Genomic DNA, 9,058 nt, shown 5'->3' on the forward strand with positions numbered 1-9,058 from the left:
AATTCACTCAAACTTATTATTTGAAACTTGTTGGTCACAATACTAATACTTTGTGATATATTTCGGCTACGGTGTAATTTTGACAAAATAGTTTTATTATTAAACAAACAACAAATCAAAATATCAATCAGCATCAATTAATCAATGAGTATAATAATAATGTGACTGCTGTGATTCTTCAATTTCCTGCAGTTTCATTTATTGAAGGAAATTAGCTCAAGTTAGAAATCTACATTTCCTTACACAGGACACTCAAGAAAACTGGACGTGCACCGTGGTCGACGACCCCCAGAATCCCTGGGTGATACTGGGGACATGGGGAGGGTGCCAGACTGCCAGTGAAGGATGCCTCACCGGGAGAAGCATCCCAACAGCCACAGGTGAGTTGGTTTCCGTGTTTGACCGACGATTCAAACTGACTCCTCTCTTTCGCCTTCCCCAGTGCAGGTCACCACCAAGAAGAAGGTTACCGTCACCAAGAAGGAGCGAGGACCCATGATGGAGTGGTGGAAGTATGTACATACATCTCACTTGTCACTTGTTCTCATGGTTCTCATGGGTTTGTTATTTTAATACATAGTACATTTTTGTTGACCACAAATGTTTAAGAACGTTTTATTAGATATGATAGCATGTTGTATAAATAGATGACAAAACAACAAACCTAGGTTCGTTGTTTTTACCTGGAATTTCTTTGAGGCACTACATTGTTCTCTCTGTACTGTATTTATGTGACTATTTAACTTTAGTTTGCTTATTCCCATCTCACACTTTCTTGCAGGAGTATGCAAGGCTTCCTCCAATACATCTGCCAAAGTACGGCGTTGGGCGAGCACGGGAGGCCAAAACTAAAAACCTGCAAAGGAGAATGCCTGCCAACAGGAAAGGCCACCAACAGCCAAACACCACTTTCTGGTAAGTACACATTTATTACAGGTCCAGATCTCTTTTTTTCCCCCCTCTGCATTAAATCTCTTCATCAAAATTAGCCAATCTACAAGTTCCCAACGTGACGCGTTGTGAGCATGCATAATTTCTATTTTTCCCGAAAGCTTGCCCCGTGCTCATCAGGACACTCAATACGGACACTCATTCATCCACACAAAGCCAGACATAGGAGCGGTTAGTACCGCACAAAAATGGTGTTGTCTGTTGAAGTGAACTGATTGACCAGTGATATGGTATATGTGTGTAGCCTACATTTACCACCACCAACCTCCATGTGCATATCGTTGTCGAGTGGAAACCTTGTACAGTATGTCCAAGACCTTTTGTTTTGTATTTATCGTTTTAAAAATGAACTAAACTAGTGAAAATAGCAGATCTACAAGCACACAGCCTCACGGTGTGAGGCGTTGTTCACAGTTCACTGTTGTTCACAGTTCACTGTTTTCACTACTTTTGTGCGACGGCCTTGTATGATGAAGTAGGGCTTTACTTTGCGAAAAAATGAACACATTTTAAACTTCGAGATACGAGGTTTCTGCTTGACAGTGACGATATGTGGGTTCACTATAAGTAACATAGTTAATAGTTACATTGTACTCAAATGGTGTATTCCAACAATGTGTAAACCACCAAATAGTCTAATTTGTTATTCATTTTATAACTACAATTCAAAATTAAATATTATCCTTGATATTTTTTTCTGTTTTTATTTCATTAAGGAGAGAGCTTACCGAAGTATACAGGCACCAGAAAAAACATGATGTGATAGCCATAAGTATTATTGTTATGTATTGTATCTGCACATCTTGATCAAATTAAAATAAATAATAATGTAATAAGTATACAATAGCTTAAATGTTGAGTTGTAGTTATAAAATGAATAATTATTTTGTTTGAATACGTAGTATGTAACTATCTTAGTTGTGGCGAGACATAACTTACTCTATGTATGCTTTATTCATGTGTTTTTTTTTAATTAGCAAGATATGTATGTATTGTAGTGTAGACAGGGCTGGACATTGATACTAACACCTGTGTTTCTTCTCCAGGCACAGAGACCACCTTCTGCATCGCATTCGCCACCAAGAGACCTTGACCCTGCCAACGATGAAGGTCGTCTGCCAAGCGCCTTCCTTCAATCATCGCTCAGCCTCTCCAGAATCTCCAACTACCTCGGGACTTCGATACTTTTGTTTTGAGCCACACTGGCATTGATGAACAGTAACCAAGGATGCTTACTTGTGTACTCAAGTATTATTATTTTTTTTTGCCTGCACTCTTCTTTCACTCCACTATTTAAACTGAAATGTTTTACTTTTACAGTTCTAGGAAGGGACTGAAAATGTACTATTTATATAGTTTGATTCTTTAAATGTTTTGGTATGCATTGGTCTTAAAAGATAATGTACTTTGTAATTTGTACTTTTGAATACCGGTACTTAGTAGAATATTAGTAGCCTATTTACTTCACTACAAGGTTTAGATATTTTTGTTAAGTTCTTATCGGACACCACTGCGAGATGGGTCTTTGTCTTAGACAACCAGTCACCCTTTATTTTACAGTAATGTAAGTAATGCTTTCCTCTTTTGTTTTAAATGCATTTCAACAGTATAGTCATGTTTTGTACAGAAAGTATGCTGTCATTATTACACTCTAATCATCTTGACACATTCTTTGTTTATGAAACGGTTCAACTTTTTATTTTAAATCACAGCAGGAGACAAAGGTAAGAGTTTGTTACAACATGCTCTCTTTGATGTATCTCCTAAGAATGTGTGCCCTCCATAGAGGTAATATGTTAAATAAATGGATTGACATATCCAAAATGATGCAACAGCTCTGGACCTTAACTGAAGTCAACAGTTGCCCCTTGCTGTATAGTACAGGGGTTAAAGTTCTCAGTCCTGGGGACTGATTTCAGTCTTGAGGATTCCATAGGGGCTATAGTAACCCCATGTAGACCAGGGGATAATACTGATTATTTTTTTACCCTGTAATGTAAAGTTAAAGTTCCAGTTCCATATACATTGACATGACATTCATAATGTGTGTGTATTGGTATAAATGTATATGGGCTAATACTGTAAAGATATAGTTCTACAGTCAGATACACTTCCTTCCAAAGTGCTGCTGGTAGCCAGCAAAAAAGCAACAAGATTGTGGTATAAAAGTGACCCTCCAACTTGTGAGCAGTGGCTGTGCATTGTGGAGGAAATATATGTGATGGAGAGATTTACACACAAACTCAGGATACAAGAAGAACTGTTCCTTGAGAAAAGGGAGAAATGGACTGAATATAAAACCCAACAGAATTACACCACAAATGTCTGACATGGACTAAAATGTGATAACCAAATGATGTAATAATGTTGATAAAAATAGAAAGAAAGTACTACAGAAAATCTAATGGAAAAACCTTTGCAGAGTGAAAGTGTGCTTAAACGACAGTCTCTCTCCAAACCATCAACACGCAAGGCAACAGCTGTTTAAGCACAATACAATATTCTCTATGCACAGCAGCCATATTGGAAAGAAAAGGGCTTCAGTTCAGGGACACTAATGGTTCCTTTAGGAGGTTTCAAATATGGCCCTTACCCTTACGGGTGTGTAACTCAGGTACAATTGGTTCCATTGGTACACTCAAGAGTTATGGGGGTCCTTGAAATTAAAATGTTTGAGAACCACTAAATGGAACAGAACCTGAGATAGTCGGGGGCCTTAAGGGGAGAAAATATACATTTCCTGCAAATCAGTCTAAAAGTGCCCAATTTTGCACAGATGTAGCCCAGTAGTACATGCTCATGATTTAGCTAGGGCGCCCGAGTTTGCAACCTTTGGGGTCACCACAGTGGCCAAATCAAGTTGGGCTCCTATCGACTTTCTATACAGGAGGAAAATACCCAGAAAAAAAATCTGCTTTAAGTAGGATGTGAGGGTTCTAACTAGAGGTTTGTCATGATTCTGAATCCATTGCAAGCCTTTGTTTTGCACAAAAAAAAACATTCCTTGGGCTACAAATGGCCCCACAAAACGATGGTTTAGTGATGAGTCATCATCTTTTCACAGTTTGGTGGGTGTTTTGTGGGGCCACCTCCCTGACAATAACGATGGGACCACAATTCTTATATGAGACGATTCTAAGATGACCCAATGTTATTCTCATAGAAAATGAACTTCCGTGACCCAGGAGATGAACCAGTGACGTCAGTACTCTATTAAGACGTGAGGTTGATTCTACAAAAGCCTAATAAAACGGTTTTCAGAAAAAACCTATGTTGCTATGTATCGTTGTTAGGCAGAAACCTTACCTCCATATTATGTTTTGTTTTCCATAAAATTAGCAGATTGCAAGCTTTTAGATCTGCTACTTTAGAATTATAATCCTGAAAAGTTTTGGACATGAGGTTTCCACCCATAGATGCTTTACCAGTTTTAATGGTTAATTAGTGTACTGTACGTGGTAAGACCTGTGAAGGAAATTAGTAAGGTCTCTGGGAGTGGGACATATCATCTGTAGGGCTGTGTGCTCTCTGGGGGCGTACAGTATGGATGATCTTCTCCTCTGTCACCACTGGGGTTTTCCATGTGTGTCTGAAGACATTAAAAAAAGACATGCATACTTGTTAACTGACATCTCCAAGTTTAAAACATCGCTACACTAAATAATAAGTACACCGGATCCATTGTAACACAGGTTCTTTCCTTTCCTAAAAAGTAAGTATTCTGGAGTTAAAATGCTTCCACCCGACAGCAACAATATAATATAATAAACTCAATAGTTATTACAGTGATAATATATCGAATTATCAGTACACATTTAATGCAAAAATAAAGAATGGCAATACCTCTAATGAACGTGGAAAAAATATCTTTCTTCAACTTAAAAGAGGTGTAGCTATAAAATGTGTAAATGTGCAACTCTTAGATCCTATTTTTAATATCTAACCCTTGACAGCCATTCATTCAAACAGAAAAGCAGCTGTATTGAAAATATTTTTTTTTCTCGCACATAATGCAGGACACAGCTCCTGCTATTTAGGCCATGGCTATACGGAGCTGGATTTTTCATATATCCCGGTTTTTCAGATATCCAGATAGAAAAATATCTAGGTCCACACGAGAAAGATATCTAGGTCTAAAATAATCTGAGTCCCCAGACCTCCACTGGGGGACAAGCACACACACAGTTAAGTCTTAAGAGATATCCGGGTACCGTGTCTACACAGATCCAGAGAATATCCAGCTTTGCGGCCGAAATATCCAGCTTAATGTGGCTGCAGCCCCAACAGCACAAAAAATGTCTAGCTTCAGAAATATCCAGCTCTGTGTAGCCATGGCCTAAACCACTTGAACACACCTATTCTGGGGGGAACATTACTAAAAATGGCAGATCTACAAGCTCACAGTGAGCTGCAATGCAACAAGTTGAGAACTTATATGTGCTATTTTAGGCAAAGAAAGTTGGTGTAGATGGAAGAAAGCGGCCCATGTAGGGAAGTCTAGAGCAGGGGTCAGCAATCTTTTTGAAATGAAGTGCCATGTTTTTATTTTCTAGATAGTCAGTGTGCCATGTCAACATGTTTAATGACACGCCATCAAAAATTCAGACACATTTTGAGTGTCAGGAAATTGTTATAATGATCATTATAGACTCAAGCAATAACCCATCTATCTCGAGAGTTCAGGGTTTTAGTGAATGTAGAATTATGTGCAGGATGTAATTTGTGCAAATTATGTGACTTAATTTAATTGACCACATAAAAAAAAACAAGTGATTTTAAAATAAAAACCCTCTCTCTCACACTTCTGCCAGTGTGCCAGTGATCACCCTCCCCTGTGCCATTGTTGTGCCTAAGGTTGCCTACCCCTGGTCTAGTGGGTTTAAGTGGCTACCTTTACACATTTCTGCCAGGAAGAGTTGCAGAGGGAACTGAATCACTGTTAATTGAGACAGACTGAATCAGCATGGCACTGCTGGTCTAGACTTACCTCTGAGAATATCCCCATCCTGGTTGGGGTAAAAGGCCAGTTTGAAGATGTGGTTCATAATGCTGCGTTCGATAGGCATCTGGACATCTTGCAACTGGTCCTTGCTAGTATACTGCCAGATGGCATCACGGACCATGGCACCATACAGGTAGTGCAGAAAACCCTCCACTGCTGCAGTCTTGTCATCAGCCGCTGTGCATCCCTGGAAGGCTGTGGGGGGAGACAGGGAACAATGCAGTGAGCAATCAGTCTGTTGATTACCTTTAAAAATATATATAAAATACAGAGAAAGTAGCCTATCTACAAGCTCACAATGTGCCTTATTGTGAGTTTGTAGATAGGCTATTTTCACTACTTTTGTGCAACACTTGTATGATGAAGTAGGGCAGTGTTTCTCAAATGGGGGTACGTGTACATAGGTTGGATGTACACGTACATAGGTTGGACCCCCGCAGGGAGTACGTCAGAAAAACTAGAAAATGGGAATTAGTACTTTACTATTATGGTTAATGATAAAACATTGACAGAGTTTGTGTGAACCTGCTCATCTGTACATTTCTAAACCAAATAACATCAATACCTTTACTAGTAGTAACAGTTATTTAATAGAAAGCAGTATTTATTTGCCATTTATTTGCCATTATGCTGTTTTATTTTGAACATATTGGCATCGGAACTGGACTTTTGATGTCAATTTTGCAGTAGTCAGGGGAAGGGGGTACATGGCTTCAGAAATCAGTATAAGGGATTACTCCAGCCAAAAAAGATTGAGAACCACTGAAGTAGGGCATTCATTTATGAAAACATAGCACGTTGAATACAAGGTTTCTGCCTGAGAACAAGAATTAGAGAGGGTATGTGTGTACAAAAGAGAGAGGTCATCAGATCAGCCTGTGTCGCCTCTATATAAGAATGTGAATGATGGCTGCATATATGCTGTGTTGTGAATCCACTATAGCCATTTGAAATGTGATGTAATTTTTTGTTCTGCTTGTCCTGCTTCCAAATGTGTAGGAGAAATCCTTAAATTAGAATTAGGCTACTCCAAGGAAAACAGTAAAAGGGTTTCTATAGGCTACACAGTAAATAATAGTCTACCTCCTTTTGAAGACCAGCTTACTGCTGTTGATCTTGTTTGATCCAACAGATGTCTAGTATACATCTAAAATACTCTGCAGCACTGCAGATGAGAGAGAGAGGTGAACAAATAACAATAAATTCAACTTCCTCGCACAGTGATAAATACACGTGCATAAAAAAACATTGCAGTCCTACGTGTTTTTACCTAAAAATGTTGTCAGGTGATGTAGCCTACACATGATGGAAACATGATGCGACACAAACACTAGGCTACTAAACACACACGTCCCTGTTCTTGATGGTGGTGATTGTGTGTAATATGTGCATGGCACGCAAAAACGACTTCCAAACTCAATTAATTCACTGAAAGTTTCTTCAGAAAGTCATAGATTGCTTACATTCATGGTTATTTTCCAGTAGGCAACCTTATGTCCATTGCGAGTCCAGTCACAGAGGCTGACTGACTGTTCTGTGGACATAAGGTGCTCTTTTCCCATAGTACACAAGACCTGGCTTAAACAAATCCTCTCTTAACCCTAATAAAACTAACATAACCATCTCAACATAATGCATTTTTATGCATTTCTGACTAGAAGCCCAATATTCTAGGACCATTCCTATATATTATCAAACGTATCCGCCAAAAGTTATTCGCGACCTACCTGTTGTTATGAAGGGGGGAAAATACCTTATACAAAGCATTCACCATTCAAGCTTCTAGCGCCCTCTACTGTTGACCGGTGGTCACTACTCTGGAAGAAGCAAATGATTGGCGCAGAATCCTACAAAAATACATTATTAATTATTAATTATAATTGTTACGTTTTTGGAAAATAGTATAGATCTACTAGGACATTTTGTGAACAAATAATAACAATAATAATAAGTACGCTCTTGCACGTTTGGATATAACCTCGCGATACCAGGCTTTCTCGCGAGGATGAGTTGTTTACAAATGAAAATGCCTCAGCGTCGCGCAGCGTTCCTATTGGTCCGCTGCGCTCGGCAGCGGACCAATAGGGACAGCGCTCGAGCATCCTTCCTGTTTCAAACAGGTGTTCTTCGGATGATAACGTTAGAACGTCAGTGCTCATCTGGACTTCATTGAGAACAGACGTGCATCTTAGCGGCTCCACCAGAGACGTTACTGACGAACTACTGCTGACTGCTTGTTTACATCGACGCCTGTCGTCCATCTGTTGCTGTTGTTTCACCGGTCATTTCAACTTTTAATTTGATATTTTCAAACATTTGATAACACTTCTTTTTGGATCCCTAGTCTTCAGCTTGACCAACTGAACTCAGGTAAGTAAGTTTGCTCTTGTTAACGACACACACACACACACACACACACACACACACACACACACACACACACACACACACACACACACACACACACACACACACACACAGGGGCTTGTTTGTCGTTAATTTACACAGAGGCCTGTTTGCAACAGTTGTGGGTCATTTTCAACCATATTTTGGTTTGAGTACACTGTTGTGGTTTGAAGAAGCACTTTGAAGAAGTACTTGACAATGAAGAACACCCAGCCACAGGACGCAGTCGCCGCCTACTCAAGGCTCCATGAACAACATCCATGCCAGCCTCTTCTGACAGACGACCAGAAAGTCGAGCTGCGCAACCGCAACTGCAACATGGAGGTCAACGAGAGGAAGGGGAAGGCAGCCCGGAAGATGAAGTTCATCATGGCCGAGTTGTTGCAGTCAGAGAAGGCCTACGTGAGAGATCTGCGTGGTCTGGAGACATACTGGTGGGAGATGGCCAGTGGGCTTGAGGAGGAGGTACCTGCAGGCATCCGCAACAAGCAACACATCATCTTTGGTAACATCCAGGAGATATATGACTTTCATAGCAATATTTTCCTGAGTGAGTTGACCAACTGTGAGCTACCAGAGGATGTGGGACACTGCTTTGCTACCTGGGCTGATGGGTTCCACATGTATGTGAACTACTGTAAGAACAAAGTTGACTCCAGTCAACTCTTACTGGAACACGCTGGAACCTTCTTTGATGAC

At 39.9% G+C, this 9,058-nt stretch overlaps 1 long non-coding RNA gene across 1 annotated transcript; it reads right to left on the reverse strand.

The window, feature by feature from the left end:
• Window positions 1-3,884: 3,884 nt before the first annotated feature.
• On the reverse strand, window positions 3,885-7,464 carry LOC308296371. Its single transcript, XR_013962614.1, has 3 exons — window positions 7,417-7,464; window positions 5,939-6,148; window positions 3,885-4,540 (listed from the first exon to the last, which is right to left on the reverse strand). It is a non-coding gene; the product is annotated as an uncharacterized lncRNA (long non-coding RNA).
• Window positions 7,465-9,058: the final 1,594 nt, after the last annotated feature.

The sequence above is a fragment of the Nannobrachium achirus genome, assembly GCF_963921795.1.
Source record: "Nannobrachium achirus genome assembly, chromosome: 12".
Classification (NCBI taxonomy): domain Eukaryota; kingdom Metazoa; phylum Chordata; class Actinopteri; order Myctophiformes; family Myctophidae; genus Nannobrachium; species Nannobrachium achirus.